Here is a 27470-nt window from a genome sequence, read left to right on the forward strand (position 1 = left end):
GCATGCGCAGAATTATTTTTCCTGGTGACTGTAAAAAAGGCCTCTTCTTTTTTTCTCCGAAAATAGATATTTGGCAAAATCAAAATTGCCACGCGTCCATTTTGGTTCTCAGACCTTACCGCCAGCCATAGACCTAGCGGTAAAGAATTTGGGCGGTAATGACCAACGTACGTCAGATGCCACTTGGCATGCATCTGCTATGCGTGCCAGAAAATAACAAATATTTTCCAGATGCGCGTAGCAGACGCACACCAAAAATGAAATTACCACAAGAGCCACATGGTAGTCGGATGGTAAGTCCATTTTGGTGTGTGTTGGGTGCACTTAGACACTTTTTGCGGCTTAGTAAAAGGGACCCTTAATGCAGATCCATGAAATGTACTTCAGATTTTAAAATATTCAAAGTGATGCTTTTCAAAAAAAAGTTCAAACAGGCTTGAAAAAAAATCAAATTTTGCCCAGGTAAATTGTTTTGAAAAAACAGTATTGAAGAATGTCAAATATCTCTTTTCTCTTGTCCCAAAACTCTACATGGAAAACTCTAAATTGTCTAAAGCATTACCACATTCTGTAATATCACAGAATGCCTAATGATCAAATTGCACTGTAAAAGAAGTTAACGCCTAGTAATTAATCAATGGCACTGCCTGCCTGCATTTCATTTATTTTTAACACGCTTAAATGGTAACATCTGAAGGTTAAAACCCATAAGTTACGCTCATTAGAGAAGATGTGCATGTCACACTGCTACCCACTGTGAGACAATTTCTACAGAAACAGAGACAAATGGAACTGGTTGGATTAGTATTAAACAACATGCAACACTATAGTCATTATGGGCTTCATTTACGAAGCTGCGCTAGCGATTCCTGTGTGGCAAATGAGAGGAAGCCCATTCAATACCCATGGGCTTCCTCTCATTTGCCGTGCGGGAATCTCTAGCCTGGCTTTGTAAAAGAAGCCCTAAATTAGATACTATCAAGCTTCAGCAATTGCTTATAATGAAGCTATACATCTTATTTTAACTTTATTTTCTCTAACGGCCCTTTTACTAAAGGGTGTTAAGTCCTAATGCATGCTTAGCGTGTCGGAAAACATTTACTGCAAAATGAATTAAAGCGTTTGCGATCATTTTACCTTTTTCCCATGTGCCAAGTATGTGCTAATAATTTTTTTTAATTATATTTTGGAAGGGGGTGTACCATGAGCAGGGAATGGGCATGTCTGCATTAATCAGCTAGCATGTTCCAATTAGCATATGTTAACTGGTTAAGACAGAGCTAAGTTGGAGGCTGTAAGTGTGTAAGTGCTCCAGTGTTAATTTTAGAAAAATTAGCATGGGAACTGCAAAAAGAAGAAGAAAACTATTTTAGGGCTGCATTAAAGATGGGCAGTCCACATTAAAAATGTGCTAAGCCCATTATCTAATAGCCTTTAGTAAAAGTACCCCTGGATTACTAAGGGCGTGAAGGCAAAAAAAAGTTTTAGTTTTTTAAATTTTGTTTTTATAAATTTTCATTTTGTTTTGATGCTACTGTTTTTTTTTGTCTTAATGAGATTTTTTTTTATTTAACAATTGCTCTGGCTCCTGCCCCAAACAAACTAGCCAACAAAAATGCTTGTGGCATACCAATCCAAACCCCTATTCACAACTTGAACCCCAATGACAACTTACACCCCGTAGTAACATCTCCCATTCCATCCCTGATCCCCAATGACAAACCTGTACTAGGCAGTGTAACCCCCCCCCCCCCCCTCAGAGATAGCCAATACCCCTAACCCTTACGGGGTTATCGATGTATTAGTGATGGGGCAGAAGCAAAAGGTAGCTCTAGATCCTGAACAGGGATATCAGGAGCTGGAGTCTTGTTAACAGGAAGCACTATAGCAAAGGTAGGTGTTGTTATGATATGAATTATTGAAATATGTAGCAGAATTATTGATTATGCTGAATCAGATACAAGTATAAAACAGCTTTAAACACTCATTGAGATCAGCTAGCCTGGATTTCATCTCCCCCTCCCTTTCCCTGGGAACCTTCTGACAGCCAAAGCTTGGCTAGGTGGTTACCTAAAGCCATTAACACCTCTACTACTCTTAACAAAAGGACTATTGAAATACAAACAAGTAAGAGGCTATGTCAAAGAGTTTTGTTTTTTAACTTCCTCCCTTCCTCTGATCAAAAGCCTTCCTGAGGGTGAACAAAGGATCAAAGGACAAAAAGAGACAGAAAGACTGTGGAGGTGCGAATCCACACACCTATTGACAAAAGGAAGGTATAATGTGTATCTGCCACAGAGATTCAAACAGGAAGCCTTTTGCTTCAATAGACCATTTGCCACAGAGGTCCAGACAGGAAGTCTTATGATGTCATAAAACATGAGACCAGAACAACAATGCTTTGCAATTACCCAGGGTCCAGTGCAAACCAGGAACCAAATGCCTAGATTCATGTAAAGAGTAGTTACTTACCTGTAACAGGTGTTCTCCGAAGACAGCAGGCTGCATATTCTCACAAGTGGGTGACGCCACGTCGGCCCCGGAGGATTTTAAAGCAAAATCTCAAAATCTCTTTACGGCGTTCCGTCGCGCGAGCGATCGTACTGCGCATGTGCGCACACCTATTCCCGCTCGCCGAGCGGACACGCCCCTCAGTTATATCCAAAAGATGGAGGAGACAACTCCAAAAGGGGAAGGTGGGAGGGTTTGTGAGAATATGCAGCCTGCTGTCTTCGGAGAACACCTGTTACAGGTAAGTAACTACTCTTTCTCCAAAGACAAGCAGGCTGATATTCTCACAAGTGGGGTATCCCAAGCTTTCAGGCTTACACAACAAACAGTGGTCAATAGAGTCTCGCAACGGCGAGGCCAGAATAAACATTGACCTGAAATATCTAAATGAGTGTAGCCTGGAACAGAACAAACATGGGCTTAGGAGGGTTGGAGTTGGATCCTAAACCCCAAAGAAGTTCTGCAGCCCCGACTGCCCAAAAACCGACTGACGCGTCGGCTATTCTGCTGAAGGCAGTAGTGAGATGTGAATGTGTGGACTGATGACCACGCCACAGCTTTGCAGATCCCTTCAATAGTGACTGATTTTAGATTAGTCACCGATTCAGCCATGGCTCTAATTTTGTGAGCCGTGACATGGCCTTTTAGAGTCAGTCCAGCTTGGACAAAAATGAAGGAGATGCAATCTGCTAGTTAAGAAGAAATGATGCGGTTTCCGACAGCAACTGGCATTAAAAGAAATAAACAACTGGGCGGACCTTCCGAGGGAGCTCGTCTGCTCCACGCAAAAAGTGCGCAGCTTGCTTTCGCCAGGGCTTGTAAGAAGAGGGAGAAAGCATGTTGGCAAGACAGTTGACTGGATCAGATGGTACTCTGATACCAGCGCCAGTAAGAACCTTGGCTGCATGCGGAGAACTACTCTGTTAAGATGAGAAGTAAGGTAAGGAGCTTGAGCTACTAGAGTCTGAAGCTCACCGACCTTTCGAGTTGAAGGAACAGCCACCAAGGAAAATGACCTTCCAGGTCCAGATGACAGGAATCCAGTGGCCCGAATTGAGCTTGCAGCAGCTGGATGAAAATGACATTGAGACCCCAAGATACTGAATAAGGATTGATAGGGGCTCTGACCGAAGCATAAGAGCCAACTGTAAAATTTATTGGGGGTGCTAAGCCCAACAGAAATAATCCCCCTTAGACACATACAAGGAATTCTCTCAATACTGTGGGAGAAGTAAACGTCATGAAGTGGACAGCTAAAGGCTGACCTTTACACGTTGATGATAAGCTCTTATTGCACGAAGATGAATACTGACCGAGTTGGTCTTGAGACCAGATTCAGACAGGTGTAGAAAGAACTCAAGCAAGGTCTGTAAGAGACTAGAGGCAGGATCTAGGGCCTCGCTGTCACACCAGACGGCAAACCTCTTCCATGAAAAGAATAACACCTCTTTGTGAAATCTTTTCTGGAAGCAGGCAAGAGTCGGGAGACACTCTTCTGGAAAAGTCAACGAAACCTACACTCTCAACATCCAGACCGTGTGAGCCATAGATTGGAGGTTGGGATGTAGAAGTGCCCCCTCGTTCTGCGTAATGAGAGCTGGAAAACATTCCAACTCCAGAAGAAGAGGGAATCGTATCTGACGTAGCTAGAAAGGAGCAATCAGAATCATGGCTCCACAATCTTGCTTGAGAATCAGCAAAGTCTTTTCCACCAGATGTATGGTAGGATACGCATACAGAAAACTTGTCCTCCAAAGAAGGAGAAAGGCATCCGAAGGTAGTCTGCCGTGAACCTGCAGCCTGGAACAGAACTGAGGGACTTTGTGATTGAACTAAGTTGCTCAGCCTGTCGGCCAGACTGCTGTTTACGCCAATTAGAAAAATGGCTTGGAGAAAACAAGCCGCGTTGGCGAGCCCACCGCTACATCTGCATGGTATCTTGACTCAGAGGACAAGATCCAGTACTCCTTTGTTATCGAGTACATCACAATCCGATTGTGTGGTTGATTAAAATAATTAGGTTGGATAGCCAGGAGGGATGCAACCTTCGTCAGCAGCTTTGACTGAGTAAGGTGGACTGGACACCTCAGAATCAAAATGGAGAGAATTAACCACCTCTGAGGGGAATTCCAAAGACTGGCGAACAGTTGGGTTACATCCTCTAGATGTGCAAAAGTGTCAAGGGAGTGACGTGAACTGTGGAAGCCATGTGTCTAGAAGTCTCAATATTACTGTGCTGTAATCTGTTGAGACGGGCAATCAACGTGTTAAGGGAACACTTGCACTCCCAGTCCATGAAGATACGCTGCAACAACAGCTAGGCACTAGGAAAAACATACTCTGGACGCAAAGTGAGTAGAAGAATCTTGTAAGTCCAGAGAGCATAACCATTCGTCTTCCTGAAGAATGGGAAGAAGGATGCCCAGGGAAATAATCCTGAACGAAATCTGTTGAGGCCCCTTATGTCTATGATGGGACGGAACCCACAAGGAAGGACCTGGGATAGAAACTCAATCCTTCTTACCCTTGTGGAACAGGCTCGACTGCATTGGTACTGAGAAAGGCAGAGAGTTCCTCTGCAAGTACTCACTGTTGATGGAAGCTAAAGGATTAAACTTCCAATGAACAATGTGGAGGGTTTGATTCTAGATTGAGAATGTATCCTAACCGGACTATTTGAAAAAACCCCCCGGTTGGAGGATATAGAAGTCACCTGTGGTGGAGAAAATTTGAACTTCCCCCCGACAGGCAGATTGGCCGGTACGGACATTTGTTGTTTTTTATATACAGTGGCTATGCTGAATTGGAGCCACTCCAAAACCCCTCTCTGGTTCCTGTGGAATAGCTGCAGGAGCCTGATTAGGTGCACGCCGCTGACTAGAACGAGCGTGCTGATCTCTTTAAAGAAGTTCCGAGATGAGGAAGTGTATGCACAGCATATCAGCAATTTTCTGCTGAGTCTCCTCCTCCAGGTGAGAGGCACACAGTCATGAGAGTCTGCGCATCACCATACCTAGAGCAAAAATCTAGGTGTTACAATACAAGTGATGAAAACGCCATTGGACAGGAACTTGCGACACTTGGAAAAAAGATGTAGCCTACTCCGGTGGGAATACTCATAAAGATCTGGCAGGACTTGGTCTTGGACGCGATCATGCCAGCCTGGTACGCCATTCTCCAAAGGAGGCTAAGGAAGTATGCTCTGGCCTCGGGGGCGCCGAAGCAAGTTCTTAGAACTGCTATCAGTTCTAAATTGAAGATGGTAGTCCAGGACCTCGAGCATCTGGGCTGATTGACAATCTCCATTGTAATGTGTCAAGACAAATAGAGGAGCTAGAGGATTCTCAGCGGAGAAACCCCCATGACCTTCATGTTCATCACATGAACCATCATTGAACTGAGCCAACTACTCAAACAGAGCAGCTCAGATGCAAACATTGACCAGTATTGGGCCTGGAAGCCAAGGTATGGAGGCGCGGTAAGTTCTACGAGCGAACACCCATACCAGAGGTAGCATCGGTGAAGGAGACCAGTTGAAAAGCTAGATGCCGCGGGAGGCGGTAGCATCCATGGCATCCAATGGTACCCATGGTCTCGAAGCCAAGGACAACATCTGGCAATGCAAGGGAATCGAAACCAGACTGCCAGATGACTTCCATAACAGAGATGTGACCGATGATACTGATAGTACTCATGGCACCGACGGTGCCGATGATACACATGGTACCGATGACCCCCGGTACCAATGGAACCCATGGTACTTGGTACCGATGATAGTCATGATATCTGGTATCGATGGTACCCATGATACCCTAGTACCGAAGGGACCCTTGACATGTGGTACCGATGGTACCCATGATATTCGGCACCAACAGCACCGACGGTACCTATGGTACACATGGTATCGACGGTGCTCAAGACACCTGGTACCAATGGCAGCCACGGCACCGATGGTACCTGGTCATGATATTTGGTATCGACGATACTCATGTACCGACGGTATGCATGATACCTATCCATGGTTCCGACGATACCCGACACCGATGGTACTCGTGATACTCGGTACCGATGGGCGATGATACCTGTGATCGATGGTGCCCATGATACCTGGTGCCGACGGTGCCCATGCACCGAAGACACTCGGCACCGATGGTACCCATGGTACCGATGATACTCGGTGCCGACGGAATCCATGGTACCGATGGTACCGGCACCGACGGGACCCATGGCACCGACCATGGTACCAATGTTCCCGGTACCGATACTCCTCGGTACCGACGCACCGGTGACATTCGGCACCGACGGCACCCATGGTACCGATGATACTCGGTACCGACGGTACCCACGACACCCGGTACCGATGATACTCGGTACCGACGGTATACTCGGCACCGACGGTACCCATGACACCCGGTACCGATGATACTCGGTACCGACGGTACCCATGACACCCGGTACCGATGATACTCGGTACCGACGGTACCGATGATGCCCGGTACCGACGGCACCCATGGTACCGATGATACTCGGTACCGACGGCACCCATGGTACCGATGATACTCGGTACCGACGGTACCCATGACACCCGGTACCGATGATACTCGGTACCGACGGTACCGATGATGCCCGGTACCGATGCGGTGTATCGACGTCCAATGCCAGGATACCTCCATAATAGAGGGAGCAACGCTCTCGGCACCGACTGATGTCTGAAGCCCGAATACCTCCATAACAGAGGGAGCAAAGCTCTGGGCACCGATGGTACCGACACCCGCTGATGCGCCCGAATGACCTGCCAAGCAGGAGGCGCCGAGGCAGGTGGAGACCTACTTGATGCATAACTATACCCAGCGTGCATCGGTCTCTGTCGGACTCCCTGGCAAGTAGCATAAGTCTCGTCTTTGAGACACTACTTGCGCTTCACAGGGAGATGATCCGGTCCTTTGGGCATCCCTGGCAGAGTAGAATACGTCTCGGTACTTTGAGACACTACTTGCGCTTCACAGGGAGATGATCCGGTCCTTTGGGCATCCCTGGCAGAGTAGAATACGTCTCGGTACTTTGAGACACTACTTGCGCTTCACAGGGAGATGATCCGGCCCAAGACACTTCCGCCAATGCGTCCGAATGACCTGCAGAGCAGGAGACGCCGAGACGGGTGGAGACTCACTTCAAAGGTTACACCACTGATATTGTGTCACCAGGCTGCCCATTCAGTGGCTGACCAGGGATGTACCTGCTTAGGTTCCTGGTTTCTCCTGTGACATACACCTTCACCACTTGTGAGGCTTAAAGACAGTAGTGTGCTGAAGCAGGCTCTCACAGCTCTCGAGAGCAATTTGTTTAAGTTTTAATAAATGGATCAAAAAATGTGGGCTTGTTTTATTTGCTGGCTAGAGAGAGCCCACAGATAACAATATACCAGCACTTTCAAGAAAAAAGAAAAAGAGAAGCCTATAAGCTTCGTTGAGGCACAGCCCCTTGTGACTCTGGCAATTACTTAAATTTTTTCTTGCCTCAGGTACAAAAAATACCTGTATATATAAGCCACAATGAGCCTGCCATAAAATGAAAAAATAAAAAAGAGATTTACTCCGAAGACCTGAAGAAAACACGAAGCCCTAACGAACTCCGTGTCTCCTCAGACGCGGAAAAAGAAAAACTGAGGGGCGTGTCCGCTCGGCGAGCGGGAATAGGTGTGCGCACATGCGCAGTACGATCGCTCGCGCGACGGAACGCCGTAAAGAGATTTTGAGATTTTGCTTTAAAATCCTCCGGGGCCGACGTGGCGTCACCCACTTGTGAGAATATCAGCCTGCTTGTCTTTGGAGAATCATGTCTTCCTGCAACCTGCAATATATAAAAAGCAGAAGCTGTTTCCCTAGCAAGTAGATTTTCTTCTCCTCGGCTGCAGACAGAATCCTTCTCCTCTGCTGCTGCTACAGACTCTCTCTCCTCTGCAACCAAGGACTTCTCTGCAAGACTCTTCCAACACTGCCTGCCGTGAGGATCTCTCCTGTAACCATGCTGCTCATCAACATGCTTTGTAGCAACAAAGACTTTTTCCTGTAAGTTAACCTTTGATCTAGACCTGTTACCTTGTTGTTTTAAAGCACAAATTCTCTGTTTTAAGATTCTTAAAACTACCTCTCGCTGCAACATTAAATACTGAAAACTGTATTATAAATAAACCCCTTTTTGAAGCTAAATATATGGTCTTTTCCTGTTCTTTGCACATGTTCTTAGACCTGGCAATGAAGGTTAATGTAATCTAATAAATATAGCATTTAATTCCTTTGTATTCTTGCAATTGTAAGTCTTATTATCTTAATAGGTAATTGGTGGAGAAATAACCAAAATATATCTTAAAACTTATAAATATTAGCGAATACTCTGGAGCAATTTCTCCAAGTTAAATATTAATTTCTTGTAACAGTGTAACCTGCACTGGAATACCAGGAGTTGGAGTCTTGGAAGTAGTTGGCTTTAAAACACAGCTTAAATCCACATGATGGTGTCCGAGGACCTTAAAGCGAAAAAACAGTGTGATAAAGTGGTGACCATAGCCAGAAGGATGCTAGGTTGCATCAAGAGAGGAGTAACAAGCAGAAGAAAGGAGGTGTTGATGTCACTATACAAGTCATTGGTGTTCAGTTTTGGAGGCCATCCAGCTTATAATCGAAAGTAATCGCCAGCTATTTCCCGACACAAATCGGGATATGACTGGCGATTTCGCAAAAGCGGCAAAAAGCGTATAATCGAAAGCTACATTTGTGATAGCTTGGCTGCTTTCCCTTCGCCTCGCTGGCGAAAGTTCAAAGGGGCGTGTTGGCGGCGAAGCGAAGGCGGGACATGGGCAGGCTTGGTCGTGGATACCAGATGGCCGGCTTTCGCGGATAATGGAAAAATAAAACCCGGCGATAAGCAGTATTTCACCGGGTTTACTTGGTCCTTTTATTTTCACGACCAAGCCTCAAAAAGGTGCCCCAACTGACCAGATGACCACCGGAGGGAATGGGGGATGACCTCCCCTTACTCCCCCAGTGGTCGCCAACCCCCTCCCACACTAAAATTATTAAAATACAAACCTTTTTTGCCAGCCTGTATGCCAGCCTCAAATGTTGTACCCAGCACCCTGACAGCAGTATGCAGGTCCCTGGAACAGTTGTTGTTGGTTGCAGTGGACTGCAGAAAGGTAGAGCCAGGCCCACCCCCCCCTATCTGTTCCACTTGTGGTGGGTAATGTTGAGCCCTCCCAAACCCCCCAAAACCCACTGTACCCAGATGTAGGTGCCCCCCTTCAGCCCTTAGGGCTGGGGTAATGGTGCACACTTGTGGGCAGTGTGTTTTGGGGGGATTTGGGGGACTCAGCACACAAGGGAAGGGTGCTATGCACCTGGAAGCTAATTTGGTTGTTTATAAAAGATGTTTGAAGTGCCCCCTAGGGTGCCCGGTTGGTGTCCTGGCATGTGAGGGGGACCATTGCACTACAAATGCTGGCTCCTCCCACGGCCAAATGCCTTGGATTTCACCGGGTTTGAGATCGCCAGCAGTTTTTTCCATTATCGCGGAAAAAGAAAACTGGCGATCTCAAACCCGGCGAAATCCAAGGCATTTCGCTGGCCCACACCATATTATCGAAAAAAAAAGATGGCCGGCCATCTTTTTTGAAAATACGATTCCGGCCAGCTGTTGCGCCGCCGCCAAAATAGGTCGCCGGTGACCTATTTCACCGGCGACGTTCGATTATTCCCCTCTATATCTTACTAAGTATATAAAAAGACTAGAAGCAGGCCAAAGGAAGGTGACAAAAATGATATAGGACCTGTGCCTTAAAACATATGAGAAGAGACTGTAAGTCCTGAATATGCATAGCCTAGAGGAAAGAAGGGTGGTAGACTAAGGAGAGGTGGTCGATTCCTGGAATGCCCTCTCGAGGGAGATGGTAGAGACAAAAACAGTGATGGAATACGAAAACACGTAGGATGAACACAGAGGAAACCTATTTAGAAAATAGATGGTAGAAAACAAAAATAAAAAAAATTCTGCAGGAGGTGGATGTGTGACATTTGGATGGCTACTTCAGCTGTGAAGAACTAAGTCCAGCAGAACTTTGTAGGTCTGTGTCTGTATATGGTAATCCAGTTTAGGATAAGCTGGAAAGGGCTTCAATGACAACTTCAGTAGCTGGAACCGAGGACAGTGCTGGGCAGAACTTTATGGTCTGGGTCCCGCAAATGATAAGACAGATTTGGTAGGCTGGAGTAAACTTTGACGGCAACTCCAGGAGATGGGACATAAGAACACAGCCGGGTTGGCTTCTAAGGTCTATGTCCCAGAAATGTCAAAGAAAGACTCATGATAAAGTATATAATACTAAATTCATTGTTGATTTATGAATTGATAATGAGTATGACTGTTGGGCAGACTGGATGGACTGTTCAGGTCTTTATCTGCCATCAATTACTATGTTACTTCTGCGCTGAATTTTCTGACTGATGCAAGGTGCAGAAATGACAGATCTGTGCAAAAACACACTTATGTGCCTATTTATAGAAGAGCACTTAAGTGTTTCCACATGGATCTGCAAAGCGGGCATGAGCAGGTCAGGGGCATTCCCTTGAAATGTGCACAGTGTTACAGAATACTACATATCCATGCCCGACTTGCACACCGGGATTTACACTTGGTTTCATTTGGTGTAACTCCTCATGCCCACAGCTGAGTGTGGGTCCCGGTTCTACATGCTATTCTATAAAGGAAACTGTTCCCAGAATGCCCATCATGGAATACCATTCACTGAATCTGGCCCTTAATGTGCACATTAGTGTATAGAGTCAGCACCCAAGATCAGGTGTCATCATGGACAATACGTTGAAATCTTCTGCCAAAAAAGCAAACAGGATGCTAGGAATTATTAGGAAAGAATATTATAATGTCTCTGTATAGCTCCATGGTGCAACCTCACCTTGAGTATTGTGTGCAATTCTGGTCACTGTATCTCAAAAAAGATATAGAATTAGAAAATGTTCAAAGGGTGATAAAAATGATTAAGGGGATGGGAGCTACTCCTATATGAGGAAAGGCTAAGGAGGTTAGGACTCTTCAACTTGGAAAAGAGACAGTTGGGGGGGGGGGGATATAATAGAGGTCTACAAAATCCTGAGTGATGTAGAACAGATAAACATGAATCAATTGTTTGCTCTTCCAAAAAATACAAAAACTAGGGGACAGGATTGGTAGCATGGAATCTTGCTACTCTTTGGGATTCAGCCAGGTACCTGTGACCTTGATTGGCCACTGCTGGAAGCAGGATACTGGACAAGATGGACCATCAGTCTGCCCCAGTATGACTATTCTTATGTTCTTATGTATTTGGCATGCCAACTATTACCATGGCAACATGGCGGTTTGTGCACTCTAATTTGTGTCTTAACTGTATGTTAGATTGGGGTGGGAACTAGGTGGGTCATGGGTGCACCATGGGTATGTACTGCATTCTACAGTTACCACATACTGCCACTTTCGCAGTTAGCACAGGTTCACTTAGCACCTCCTCAGAAGAGGGCACCAACATGATTTTTATAAAATAGGCTTTAGAAAGAAAGGTGTCGTTTTAGACGTCTCAGATAGGCATCCTATTACAAAATCAAGCCCTTAGTACTGAGGCCAAAATTGGAGAAAAACTGTAACTGATATCTGACATAAATGTCCAAAGAAGATTTGCCTGTGTGGAAGAATGTCGAAATCCCACAAGAGATACACAGAAGGAGACACAGTGGGAGGTGGGCCAAGGACACAAGAGACCAGGACAACAGTCTTGGGTCTTACAGAGTTTTATTAGTTAGAGACTTGACACAGTACTGTGTTTCGGCTTCAGGAGTCTAAAAACAAATACCAATAATAAATATTAGTCAATGGTCTATGTGATGTAAGAGCTTGTGAATGATAACATGTACAGAAAAAATGTGTTAATATAAAATCAATATAATAGTGCTTCTGTGTACAGAAGAAGAGTGGGACTTGGGAGTGATTGTGTCCAAAGACCTTAAGGTGGCCAAGCAGGTAGAAAAAACAACAATCAAAGCCAGAAGGATATTTGGGTGCATAATGAGAGGGATGACCAGCAGGAAAAAAGAGGTGACAGTGCCCTTGTATAAGTCTCTGGTGAGGCCCCATTTGGAGTACTGTGTGCAATTCTGGAGACCACACCTATGGAAAGATATAAACAGAATGGAGTCTGTCCAGAGGGCAGCTACCAAATTGGTAAATGGTCTCTGTCATAAAACATATGGAGACAGGTTCATGGATCTCAACGTGTATATGCTGGAAGAGAGGCGGGAGAGAGGGGATATGATAGACATTTAAATACCTCAGTGGCATTAAATACCTCAGTGGCACAGGAGGTGAGCCTTTTCCAAATAAAGGAAAACTCTGGAATGAGAAGGCGTATGATGAAGTTAAGAGGAAATACGCATAGGAAGAATCTAAGAAAATACTATTTCACGGAGAGGGTGGTGGATACATGGAATGGCCTCCCAGTGGAGGTTGTGGAGATGAGGACTGTGTTGGAATTTAAGAAACTGTGGGGCAGGTATGTGGGATCCCTTAGGAAAAGGAGAAGCTAGCGGTTACTGAGGAAGGGCATGATTCTATGATTCAAGTGCAATGTGATGCATGTGGGCAAGAGGAACCTGAATTATAGCTACATAATGCAAGGTTCCACGTTAGGAGTCACTGACCAAGAAAGGGATCTAGGTGTTGTCGTTGATGATACGTTGAAACCTTCTGCTCAGTGTGCTACGGTGGCTAAGAAAGCAAATAGAATGTTAGGTATTATTAGGAAAGGAATGGAAAACAAAAACGAGGAAGTTATAATGCCTTTGTATCACTCCATGGTGCGACCGCACCTCAAATATTGTGTTTAATTCTGGTCACCGCATCTCAAAAAAGATATAGTGGAATTAGAAAAGGTGCAGAGAAGGGCGACGAAAATGATAAAGGGAATGGGACGACTTCCCTATGAGGAAAGGCTAAAGTGGCTAGGGCTCTTCAGCTTGGAGAAAAGATGGCTGAGGGGAGGTATGATAGAGGTCTATAAAATAATGAGTGGAGTGGAAAGGGTAGACGTGGAGTGTCTGTTTACTCTTTCCAAAAATACTAGGACTAGGGGGCATTCAATGAAGCTACAATGTAGTAAATTTAAAACGAATCAGAGAAACTTTTTCGTCACTCAACTTGTAATTAAACTCTGGAATTTGTTGCCAGAGAATGTGGTAAAAGTGGTTAGCTTAACGGGGTTTAAAAATGTTTGGATGGCTTCCTAAATAGACCATTATTAAAATGGACATGGGGACAATCCACTGCTTATTTCTGGGATAAGCAGTATAAAATGTTTTGTACGTTTTGGGATCTTGCCAGGTATTTGTGACCTGGATTAGCCACTAGTGGAAACAGGATGCTGGGCTTGATGGACCTTTGGTCTGTCCCATTATGGCAATAATTATGTACTTATGTTTCTATCATAGTAATGAGATACATAAAAATATATAAAAAAAAACAACTGAATATAAAACCGTACTTAGTATAATAATACATATATTGTAATAAAGACTAATAAACAGAGCATAAATACGTGTGATACAAAACTTAAAGTCTGGCAATTCTATGCTGGCACTCAGATCCAAAAGCTAAAGTGATAAAAAATCTTAAAACAACATTGCATCGAACACTCATAGGCTGAATTAATGAATGAAAAATCTTAAAGCAACAAGGCATGGACTAACCTTATTAATCTTAATACATATGTAATTCTTCAGTGTAGAATATTCCTTAAGTACTGACTGGTACAATATGTTGATCTACAAAAATATACATCAAACAGTATCTAAATCTGGTTTAGAAAAAAGGTTGGCTATCTGTATACACAAACTGTTCAAAAACATTTAATGTATGAATGTATATGAAAGGGAGCTGAAGTGTTGCTATAAACCTACAAAATGGTATGGACCATGGACACATATAGTGCAAAACATTCTCTGCCAAGGAAACAATTATGAGTGAAATATAGTGGAGTTGACCATACTACATCAGAAATCAAAACAGTGAAAAAATGCAGCAGTGATGAACCCATAGAAAAAAGCTGGCAAATGGCCAGATGTACTAACCACTTAGAGGATCTTCCAATAAAACATTTTTGGGTTAATCAAATGACATTCCAGCCTCTAATTTTACATATAGGTATAAGGAAATAAATTAAACTACATTCATTTCAGCAAACACCATGATTATTTGGAGACAGGAGAGGTTCCGTGGGAGTGGAGAACGGCGGATGTGGTCTCTCTTCACAAAAGTGGTGATAGGGAAGAAGCTGGAAACTACAGGCCGATAAGCCTCACTTTGGTTATTGGAAAAGTAATGGAAGCGATGCTGAAGGAAAGGATAGTGAATTTCCTGGGAGCCAATAAATTGCAAGATCCGAGACAACATGGTTTTACCAAAGGTAAATTGTGCCAAACGAATCTCAAAAAAGATATAGTAGAATTGGAAAAGGTACAGCGAAGGGCGACGAAAATGATAGTGGGGATGGGACGACTTTCCTACGAAGAGAGGCTGAGAAGGCTAGGGCTTTTCAGCTTGGAGAAGAGACGGCTGAGGGGAGATATGATAGAAGTGTATAAAATAATGAGTGGAATGGATCGGGTGGATGTGAAGCGACTGTTCACGCTATCCAAAAATACTAGGACTAGAGGGCATGAGTTGAAGCTACAGTGTGGTAAATTTAAAACGAATCGGAGAAAATTTTTCTTCACCCAACGTGTAATTAGACTCTGGAATTCGTTGCCGGAGAACGTGGTACGGGCGGTTAGCTTGACGGAGTTTAAAAAGGGGTTAGATAGATTCCTAAAGGACAAGTCCATAGACCGCTATTAAATGGACTTGGAAAAATTCCGCATTTTTAGGTATAACTTGTCTGGAATGTTTTTACGTTTGGGGAGCGTGCCAGGTTCCCTTGACCTGGATTGGCCACTGTCGGTGACAGGATGCTGGGCTAGATGGACCTTTGGTCTTTCCCAGTATGGCACTACTTATGTACTTATGTACTTATTGAATTCTTTGACTGGGTGACCGGAGAATTGAATCATGGACGTGCTTTAGACGTAATCTACTTAGATTTCAGCAAAGCTTTTGACAAGGTTCCCCACAGGAGGCACTTGAATATACTAGACAGGCTCAAGGTAGGACCCGAAGTGGTGAACTGGATTAGGAACTGGTTGACAGACAGACGCCAGAGGGTGGTGGTAAATGGAATTCGATTGGATGAGGGAAAGGTGAGCAGTGGAGTGCCTCAGGGATCGGTGCTGGAGCCGATTCTGTTCAATATATTTGTGAGTGACATTGCCGAAGGGTTAGAAGGTAAAGTTTGCCTTTTTACGGACTATACTAAGATTTGTAACAGAGTGGACACCCAGGAGGGAGTGGAAAACATGAAAAAGGATCTGCGGAAGCTAGAAGAATGGTCTAAGGTTTGGCAATTAAAATTCAATCAACTAATTAACTATAGGGATTTTTGACACAACCAGAGTCAGTATCAATTTATAATTACTATAGACTCCAGAACATATGAAAATTATTTCACTTTTATTAACAATAAATATCAATCATCAATACAAACATACATACACTATAATATCTCCCTCAAACATTCACACGCTCCTGCCATCCATCCATATACTTTATACCCAAAGTGTACAAATTACAAATTACCTCCGAGGATAATACAGCTGGTCATAAATCAATACAGTATACATGTACCAATCCAAAATTGGTTACCCAATAGATTCATCATGAATACTGATACAATATATCTTTGAAAAACCTATATATAGTCTGTATTCATTGTTCTTAACGTAGCTGAAACAGTTTTGTAAATGTACACCGTATACATGAGTTGTGGAACTGTTCCTCCAACACAAATGTTGTTTCCTGTGGAGGACTAGTGTCACTAAGGACGTCCAAAACCCACAACTTGAGGAGGCTGGGAACGTGTATCCAAGTAAGAAAACATCACAGTGATGTTTTCTTACTTGGATACACGTTCCCAGCCTCCTCAAGTTGTGGGTTTTGGACGTCCTTAGTGACACTAGTCCTCCACAGGAAACAACATTTGTGTTGGAGGAACAGTTCCACAACTCATGTATACGGTGTACATTTACAAAACTGTTTCAGCTACGTTAAGAACAATGAATACAGACTATATATAGGTTTTTCAAAGATATATTGTATCAGTATTCATGATGAATCTATTGGGTAACCAATCTTGGATTGGTACATGTATACTGTATTGATTTATGACCAGCTGTATTATCCTCGTGGGAGGTAATTTGTAATTTGTACACTTTGGGTATAAAGTATATGGATGGATGGCAGGAGCGTGTGAATGTTTGAGGGAGATATTATAGTGTATGTATGTTTGTATTGATGATTGATATTTATTGTTAATAAAAGTGAAATAATTTTCATATGTTCTGGAGTCTATAGTAATTATAAATTAAAATTCAATACCAATCCAATAAACAGGGGATAATAATAGTCCTATACCAGAGTTATATATACATAAAAACCCTAAAATCTCCAGTAGTATAACAAAACATCTGTCTTTTTATTGTTACAACCACATTGTATTCACAAATCAGTTGACTTTAGTCATCTGACTACACTTACATTCGCCTGCATGCATTCACCACTCACCCTTGCTCTCTACCATCTTCAATTGCAAATATCAATAAACAACATAACCCTTTACACAAATAACGTGAACATAGCGTGTCACTTGATATACATATCACATTTCAATTACTGGTATCAAAATGACTACTCATTCCAGCTGCGCTTCTATGATAACAGCCGGTGAATTAGTTTCAATGTTATATTACTTCGCCATATCCAACGTTCTCTCAGTTTGTATATGTGGAAGTCCTTTGCAATTTAAACTAAAAGCTCATGTACTTCCCTCCAGTTCGCTGTCACTATTCTCAATCACTGTTTAGTACACGGCTTGGGTGAGAAGGTTCATCACATCAGTCATTATCTATTATTCAAATTCGATAGCAGTTCCCGGATGCTGCACCGCAATTTGACACTTCCTCAGGAGAAACCAGCATTAGATTATTATGCTGATAATCGACTGCATGCCAAAAGGACACTCGCCTCGGCGGGGGTCCGGGATCACAACGCTAAACTGTTTTCAGTTCCAGTTTGGAATGATTATTTTTTAAGCGCATTCATCTATCATTAGCCTTTTTAAAGGCTTGATTTGACTACCTCATTTATGGTGTTCCATTCATTGGTTTACACAACAAAGACTCCTGAAGCAGGCGTTTTTTGTCGAAACATAGCTCCATGTCGAGTCTTTTTTAATTTTCATCTAAGTAAACATTTTAGTACTTGTACCCACGGTGTCTTGGGAGTGTCGTGTTGATCTCTCTACTTCTTTGCTGTTCTATTTTTATCCACATAGCGGGTCCTGTTTCTCCACTCTTTGTTGGTTAAGGTTTTTTTTATGCCAGTGACTGAGGGGCCCATTTAGAAAGGTGTGTAAGGTCTTATGTACATCCAGCATCCGCCAAATCAACGTTACTGAATGGCTACTGTAGAAAATATGTTCTATTTTGTACCACGTGGTGCTTACCCGACAGTAAATGGCAGTGTACACATGCTGCACGCCTACCGCCTGGGTAGCACATGAGACCTTACTGCTAAGTCAACGGGTGGCAGTAAGGTCTCAGGCTGAAAATGGACGCGTGCTGGTTTTTATTTTGCCACACGTTCATTTTCTGGCCTCTTAAAAAAAGGCTTTTTTTCCAGGATGCAGCAAAAACTGGCTCAACGCGCGCCCAAAAGACACGCTCGCACTGCCACAGGCCACTTTTTGCCACAGCTTAGTAAAAGGGCCCCTGAATTTAAACCTAGGGAGAAGTCCTGTAGCGTTCTCTGAAGCTTTTTCCTTCCTGACTTCTCTCTTTAAGACTCACATGAAATAGCAGAATAATTTATTATTACTTTGGCCCTAGTTTCCAATTGTAATTCTACTTATACAAGCAATCTGGCTGAGCTTCACTTTTCTGTTGCAAAACTATTTTGTCTTCTATTCTGTAGGATGATTCTCTTATTGTGAAGTTGTTTTGTTATTGATTGTGATAAGTAACTCTATTTATTACATTGTAAATTGCATTGGCCCATTTTTGTGAGCCACAGTTCATAAATCAAATACATGAAGCAAGTTGATCAGAAAGAAACTTCTATGAATGTAGTTATTATCCCTTGGATTCTATAAAGGGCACTCAAATTTATGTGCCCAAATCTGGGCATGATCCTGAGATGCACACATAACTACATTTGAGTAATGAGACAAATAACGTCAATAATTGGGTGATAATCAATTATTGATGTCAATTTGCACATATTTGTATTTTTACACTCATCTTGAAATGCGCCATGCTATAAAACTGCTTACTCAAACCCCATAGCATGCAACCCCAAAGGGGGTGTGGCCATGGGAAGGGCATGGGAAGGTCAGGGGCATTTGTACACAGTGTTATAGAATACTGCAGATGTGCACCCAAATTAGGTGCCAGGAATTACACCTGGTTTCAGCAGATGTAAGTCTTGGAGCCCAAATTTGGGTGTGGAAATCGGAGCACCCTTTATAGAGTATCATTGGGTGCTAATTTTTTACAGCACCTAAATTTGGCCACATTTACTGATTCTGGTTCTATATGGAGGAGTGTGGTAGCCGTGTTAGTCCACTCTTAAGGTTATCAACAGAAATCAAACAAAATAAAACATGGAAAAGAAAATAAGATAATACCTTTTTTATTGGACATAACTTAATACATTTCTTGATTAGCTTTCGAAGGTTGCCCTTCTTCGTCAGATCGGTTCTATATGGAAAATTCAAACCCTTTTAATCATCTTGCAGGAGGATTACAGTGGTGTGTTATACATGATGCAGGATGCAATGTGTGCTCGATTCTGATGTCACAAGCTTATATTTCATCATTTTTCTCTCTCTTTTTTTTTTAACTTTCCTAGTTAAGCAGGGTTATTTGATTACTGAAAAAAGCCTACTGGGTTCAGAAATAAGATTATGCTCATGAACTAAGCACTTTTATCCTTGTAAATGTACATAAACTCATATGTGTCAGCAGTGTTTTAATGAGCTGTGTAAGTCTTACCTGACTCCCTCTAAGATCTGCTGTTCATCCCTGACTAATTCCTTCCCTCACCACAGACAAATCACTGGCAGACCCAGCCTGACACAGCTGAGGTCCCACCAAGCAAGGAAAGGAAAACATAATAAGGCTTATCCCCTTCTGTTTTATTCCTTCCCTGCAGACTATCTCAGAGTGGGGCTCCCAAGGGATTACTGCAGTTGTTAGCAAAGTACTCCCCTGCTGAAAGCTAAATGCCAGCTCCATGCCCAGTGCATGTATTATGTTTGACATTTCTGTATCCCATGAGGTTAGAATTTCTCTCACAAATACTGTTTATCATCTCTCTAAAGTGCTTTGCTTGCCCATAAAAGACATTTAATTATATTTTCAAACTGTTACTGTTGGTTGAAGCTAGTTTAAAATTTGCTTCTCCCACACACTCCTTTTAACTTGCAAGAAAGCCTACCCTCTGTGTACTGTGCAGTTTCGGGAGTGCACATGGTGAGTTCTTATGGCCTGTGGGGCACATATATATTTCACTGCCAAGTCATTTTTATGCAGTTTCTAAGTACATCTCTGCAAATCCCTTCAAGCCTGGTCTTTTAATTGATGGAAATGAGAGTTACATACTAAATACAGGAAAGAACACAGAAAGTATAATTTATTTACATGTAAGGAATTGCTATCTGAAGGCAAGACTCTTAGAGCCCTGTTTACTAAATTGCACTAGCATTTTTAGCACGTGCTAAAAATTAGTGTTCGCTAACCGGGTAGACGCCCTTACGAATGTACTAACCATTAGGCTACTCCTCCATTCCTCCAAACCACATACCGTATTTTTCGGACTATAAGACGCACCGGACCATAAGACGCACCTAGGTTTTAGAGGAGGGAAATAGGAAAAAAAAATTTTCCTTTTTCCCTCCTCTAAAACCTAGGTGCTCCGGTGCGTCTTGTCCGAGTTTTGGACCTCCGTCCCGTACTTACACGATTCCATGTTCCCTGGTGGTCTAGTGACGTCGGGGCAGGAAAGAGCCCCCTCTTTCCTGCCCATCGCGCTGCTCTCCGTGCTCCTCAATGCTTTCTGACGGTCTCAGCGAGATTCAAAATGGCCGCCGAGAATCTCGGCGGCCATTTTGAATCTCGCCGAGACCGTCAGAAAGCATTGAGGAGCACGGAGAGCAGCGCGATGGGCAGGAAAGAGGGGGCTCTTTCCTGCCCCGACGTCACTAGACCACCAGGGAACATGGAATCGTGTAAGTACGGGACAGAGGTCCAAAAACGCTACCTTCGGACTATAAGACGCACCCCCCATTTTCCTCCCAAATTTTGAGGGAAAAAAGTGCGTCTTATAGTCCGAAAAATACGGTACGTATTTAATGGAAACACAGACATTTTTAAATATAGTTATATTATCCCATAACTTAAACTTGACCAGATATGTTTACTATAAGGCAAACATCTCAACACACATCACAGTATCCTGAAAAATAACAACAAGCAAATGGGACATATCCTTCAAACTCTGCTTTATAACAAATGCAAATAACTGATTAAGCTACTGGTAAATAGCTTTGAAGTCTCTTTTTTTCCTCTGGCTCTATTGCTGTCTCTCCCTTCTGAGACTGTCATTCCCATTGGAAAAGCCAGACAAGTCAGACTCATAGAGAGCCCCATATGAACTACATGCACACAGAATCTCTCACCTTGGTCACATGCAGGACACAGGCCACCCTTACCAATTGCAGAATAAAGGACCAAAAATTAGAAGTCACAGAGATGTCAGGTTATGCAGTTCCAGGCTGGAGATTTTGGGACAGTTCTGGTTTAGAATTCATAACCTACAGCAGTGTGGGATTTGCAATGTCTGATCCTGCCCATGAAATCAGTGCTGCAAATCTCAAAATGCACCAAGATGGGGTGGTCAGAAATCCTGGACTGTCCCAAAATTTCCAGCCTGGAGTTGGGTAACCTGCAATCTCTGAAATCATCCTATAGCACAGCATAGCCCTGCCCATCCCTATCCCTCATAGTCTGGCATCAGTCCTGCCATTCCCTCCCCTCCCCCATAGTCTGGCATCAGTGTTGCCCTTCCCTGGCCTTCCCAATCCACCACCCCACCCAGAAGCCCAGAATACAACAAAAAAAATTTTTAACCTTAGTATTGCAGAGCCCACACCCTCCCAACAGCATGAAACAGAAGACTGTTTTTTTTAACCTCGACTCTGCAGAACCCACCCACACCCAGAAGCCCACCAGTAAAATATAAAACTTTTTTTTTGTTTGTTTTTTTGCTGTTCTTGTTGTTTACCTGGAGTTTTTGTCCCCTGGGCACTGCAAAAAAGCTTCTTCCAGAAGTTTACTGCCCTGGATGAGACCCTGATCAATGTTCACGTGGTGCAGGGCTGAAGAGGCAGCCTAATGCTGTGTCAGCCTGGGGCTGGATGAGTACCCGGATTTCCCCCAGCGGCATGAGACGAGTCCCACTTATTTAAAGGCAGCACTGAGGCTCCGGACTTTGCTGTAGGTTTCTCCGAGTCCTGGAGGGTCACTAATAGTACAAATCCAAGATGTACCCAACTGATTCGCGGAGGAAGGCAGCGAGAGCAGAGCTGCTGCAGAGACAATGCATAGGAAAAACAGCCAAACCTAGCAAAGCAGAGTTGAGGCCCCCCCCCCCCCCCAAGCCTAAGCAGCAGCAGCAGCAGCAAATGAAATAGGCAAGACTGGAGGGCTGCTGCTTACTTGTTTACCAGGTATTTATTTATTTTAGTACATTTATACCCCGCCTTTTGCCACAGTGTTGCAGCCCCAAAGCGACTTACAAAGAACCAATTAAATAAATATATAACAGTTACATTTCATTTTAGATAGAGTGGGAGAACAAGATAGGGAGATAGAAGAAGATGAGAAGGGAAAAGCCAGGGAGGCAAAGATAACGGCGAAAGTCATGGCAGGCCAAGGGGGGCGATGAAGACGCAGATTAAACATAGGGCTGGAGTAAGACGATCCTGGGAAAGCAGCAGCAGCAGGCGGTCAGGAGAGAGGCAACGATCACCAGCAGCCAAGGAGAGCTGAAGACCAGTGGCGCATACATACGTGTATAATCTTTCTCAGAGGGGTGGAGCAATCGCCAAGGGTCCACTAAATCCAAGAAGGAATACAGATCAGGTAAACCCTTGCTAAATCCCAAACCAGGGCCTGCAGTTCGAAGTAGGTAAAACCAGTGCATTTTTGCTAGCAAAAAAGGATCCGGTACTCAAATGCTAGGCCACCCTTCAAGGGTGGGGTAATCACTCGGATCCATCCCACAATAGCCAGGCCCCCTGCAATCAGTCACAGAACCTATGACAAGGCAGTATTGGTGTGTAAAGCCTGAGCTCTTTCATTAAAACTTGGGGTCCATGGGTCAATTTTTCGCAGACAATGGAAAAGGTGCCGGTACTCAGTACCTCCAAGTACCCCCTCAAAAAAAGCCCTGGGTAAAACAAACAAACAAAAGAAATCACTGGAGGAGCTGCTGGAAGGGGCTCTCAGATGAGGCACTTCCTGTTGCACCTGGCCGAAGCTGAGCTAATGAGCACTACAGCTATGCAGGATAAATGACGCCTAGGAACCTGATTGGTGATCAGATTGAGAATGGGTGGGCCTGGGCCTATCCAGGCCACCTGTAGCTATTGTCCTAGGTTATAATGTTTTATACAACACTCAAATAAGAGAACATTATATGACACGAATGACCAACAGACTGAAAACCAATGCTCAAAAGTATTTTTTCATGCCATTGATAATACAGCTAGATTAGCTCTGCTCTTTTCAGGTGCCCATTTTGGAACATGAATTATAGAATTTCCCCCTTGGCACTATTCAATAAAGCATCGCCTATCTGCTATCGCATGTAACTTCAAATGGGGAATACACATGGGAGGAGCATGGGTGGACCATGGATATGTCACACAGCAATGCACACATTTTATAGAACACTATGAGTTGCACAACACACACTGATTGGTACACCTAGACATGCTTCCTACATTGACCTGGCATAAGGGGAAAGGGAAATGGGACTTCATATACCACTTTTCTGTGGGGCTTTTTGCAACTACATTCAAAGCGGTATACACTGTATATAAAGGTACTTATTTGTACCTGGGGCAATGAGGGGTTAAGTGACTTGCCCAGAGTCACAAGGTGCTGCAGTGGGAATCGAACCCAGTTCCCCTGGATCAAAGTCTGCTGCACTAACACGAGGCTACTCCTCCACCTAGCTCTGCCTAACTTTTGATGTACCAAAGCAGGTTTTTTGCTAGAATTCTATAATGAATTAGATGTGCCTAAGTGCCATTTTAGATACCATGAATGGGGATAAGGGCACCCTATTGTGGTACCTTCTTGGCAGTTTATTATAGATGTGCCCCTTTCATTTCACATGATTCCATGGCCACAGCAAGACCAGGGATAGGTAGAATCTGATCTGCATCTTGTATATTTATTGTGGACATCATAAAAATCAAAATAGCTACAGGGGTATTTCAAGACACCTGTATAATGTTCACACTAAGCTCAGCAGCAGCTTCATGTTTGAATACCCTTCTCTAATTCCACAGATAATTGCAGATATATTTTATTTGATAAACACGATCATTTTTTAATTATGCCCTTACTAACTACAGTTGGTTTGATTTAGTAAAACATGTGCTTGAGTTAGTATCCTTGAAGCAGTACTGGGTACCAGTCGGAAGGAGAGTAGTGATAAAAAAGGACGAAGGAATTACTGCTGCACATAACTAGCAAACATCAAGCTTATTCCCTCTGTGAGATCAGTACAAAACATTAGCACACATTATCTGCTCTTCTTCAGTGACTAATTAGTTACCAGAAAGTCACAATGATAAAAGTACCTCAGCTTTCCAACCCAAAATAGAAGTTCTAAAAAAAAATTGGTCAAAGGGCTTCTTAATCCTACCAGACACATACTGCTAGATGACACTAGCCTTCTTCTCAGGCAGAAACGAGACACAATAAACCTAAACAGTAGCAAATTAGTCTTAAATTAAGAAAATAGGGATCTCTATGCTCACCCTTGACAAAGCTATAAGCTGTATGCTAATTACATTTTAGTGACAGACCGGTTGCTTTGGTTAATGAGTTTAATACAAAAGTTCCCTGAGGCATTTGGATAGGATACCACTTGTGAAAGTTTGCTTCCTTAAGTCAACAGCTGTGGTTGTCTTGAGATCACTGTGCTATTAATTGTGATATCTCTGCTTTAGGAAGCTGATTCATTCAGTAAGACTGCCAACAATTATTTCACTTTAATTCCCTCTTTCCTTTTTGAGCTTCCAGCACATCTTTATGCCTTCCCTTCTATTAAACATGCCCAGTGTGAAATATGAGAAATACCTTAGACACATAGAAAATGAAGACACATGGAAGTAAATTTTGTAAAGGTCGCCAAATATTAGGCGCTGGGATGATGCATGCTAAGCACAAATTCTATAACTGCAGTTCAGCATGGAACTGCCTTTTTAGAATACTACTTTAAATCCACACTCTCATACCTAACTGTAGGAACGAGCATTTACACCAGCCAAAGGCCGACTTAAATGCTGGCTCTGAAGTCTCAGCAGTTAGGCAAGGTAATGATAATATTCTATAACCCCACACTTAATTTCCAGGAATGCCCCTGATCTGCACATGCTCCTCCCAGGGTCACACCCACTTTGGAGTTGAGCATGATGGAAAGTAGATCTGGAAGTTGTAGAATACGGTGCAATGCATTTCCGTAACTTCGAATTGGCTCCAATTAATATTATGGTCAGTTGATTGATCCTTAGTGCCAATTAAGGGCCAATTATCCTACTACATAATGAATGGAAACGGAAACTGTGCATGGAATTCTGCACCTAACTTTGGCCACCACATATAGAATCTAAAGGATAAAGACCTCATGGTCCATCCAGTTTGCCCATCCTTACCATTTTTAGGTATGGCTGAGAGGGAAAGGTGAAATGTACATATCAGATGGTAACACCTTATCTGGTACAAAACAAAGATATTTGTGTACTGAATAGCACCATATCAAGTGTGTAATGGTCACAATCTGAGTCATACCTTTTTTTTAAATTGGTGTTGCAGCGAGGAGGAAAGCTGGCTATAAGGTATCACTGAAGATTAGGGAGGGGTTTACTTTGGAGCCTGTTAAAGAGGTTTGGCAGTGGGTGGGAGTTTTGTAGGTATGGAAGTCCATCTTAAACCTTGGAGATAGGTAGGGTGATTCCCAGAGATAAAGATGAGCCATTTCAAATTTAGGGATCTGGTAAATAGATAAATGATTTGAAGGACATAGCAGGCCAGTCATAGATCTGGGATGGAATGGAAGGAGAGTTGTCAGACATGAAAGGCCAGTCTTAAATTCAGGAAGAGATTGCATGAGGAACCAATAAGCCAGTTTAAAATCTGGCAGGCAGAGGTAAACAGGGAAGTTTTCAAATCCAAAAGGTCCATGCTAGGTCAAACAGTCAGATGAACAGCTTCATGTGTCCAGAGGAGATTAGGTGATGGGAGTTCACAGAAAACAAAAAGGCATAAAATGAGTTGAAGCACTGAAGGCCAAGCTCCAGAGGAATTTTGTTTTGGGTGATGACATAAGTACTAAAACATCACTGTATAGGGACAGACCAAAGGTCCTTGAAGCCCAGTATTCTGTTTCCAACAGTAGCCAAACCAAACCCCAAGCACCTGACTATCTCAAAAGAGTAAAATAGATTATATGTTGCATATCCCAGGAATCAGCAGTGGATTTTCCCCGAGTCCATCTTAATAATGATTTATAGACTTTTAGTAGAGAGGTGTGGTAGCTGTGTTAGTCCACTCTTAAAGGTTATCAATAGAAATCAAACAAAATAAAACATGGAAAAGAAAATAAGATGATACCTTTTTTATTGGACATAACTTAATACATTTCTTGATTAGCTTTCGAAGGTTGCCCTTCTTTGTCAGATCGGAAATAAGCAAATGTGGTAGCAGATAGTATATATAAGAGAAACATCAAAACATTATTTTGACAGTCTGACAGAGTGGGAGGGTGGGGGTATGCATGGGGACATCAAAGCATTTCATTGATATTCTAACAGAATGGGTGTTGGTAGGTGAGAGGAGGGTAATAAACAGAGAAATAAACAGAGAAATACAGCTTATGGTTTATAGACTTTTAGGAATTTGTCCAAGTTTTTTTTAAATGCTGCTACATTAACCACTTTTACCACATTCTTTGACAATGAATTCCAGAGATTAATTAGATGCTAAGTGAAGAAATACAATCTCTGATTTCTTCGAAATACTAATTCGTAACTTCACTGTGTGCCCCATAGCTCTTGTATTTTTGGAATGAGTAAACAAACGATTCATGTTTGACTGTTACACTGCACTCATGATTTTATAGACCTATATCATGTTTTCCTCACCAACTTTTGTCTAAGCTGAAGAGCCATGACCTCTTTATCCTTTCCTCATAGGGGAGCAGTTCCATCTACTTAATCATTTTGGTCACCCATCTCTGAACCTTTTATAATTCAGCTATATCTTTTTTGAGATTCGGTGACCAAAACTGCAGACACAACCCTGACCATCCTCCCAAATCTCAACCTCAACACAACCCTGAACCCTGTCAATGACAGCCTCAACATCTCTGTTCACAATCTGGGCTGCTGAAACACCATCACCATCCCCTACAACTTAAAA

Source organism: Microcaecilia unicolor, chromosome 8 (assembly GCF_901765095.1).
Source record: "Microcaecilia unicolor chromosome 8, aMicUni1.1, whole genome shotgun sequence".
NCBI classification, from domain to species: Eukaryota; Metazoa; Chordata; class Amphibia; order Gymnophiona; family Siphonopidae; genus Microcaecilia; species Microcaecilia unicolor.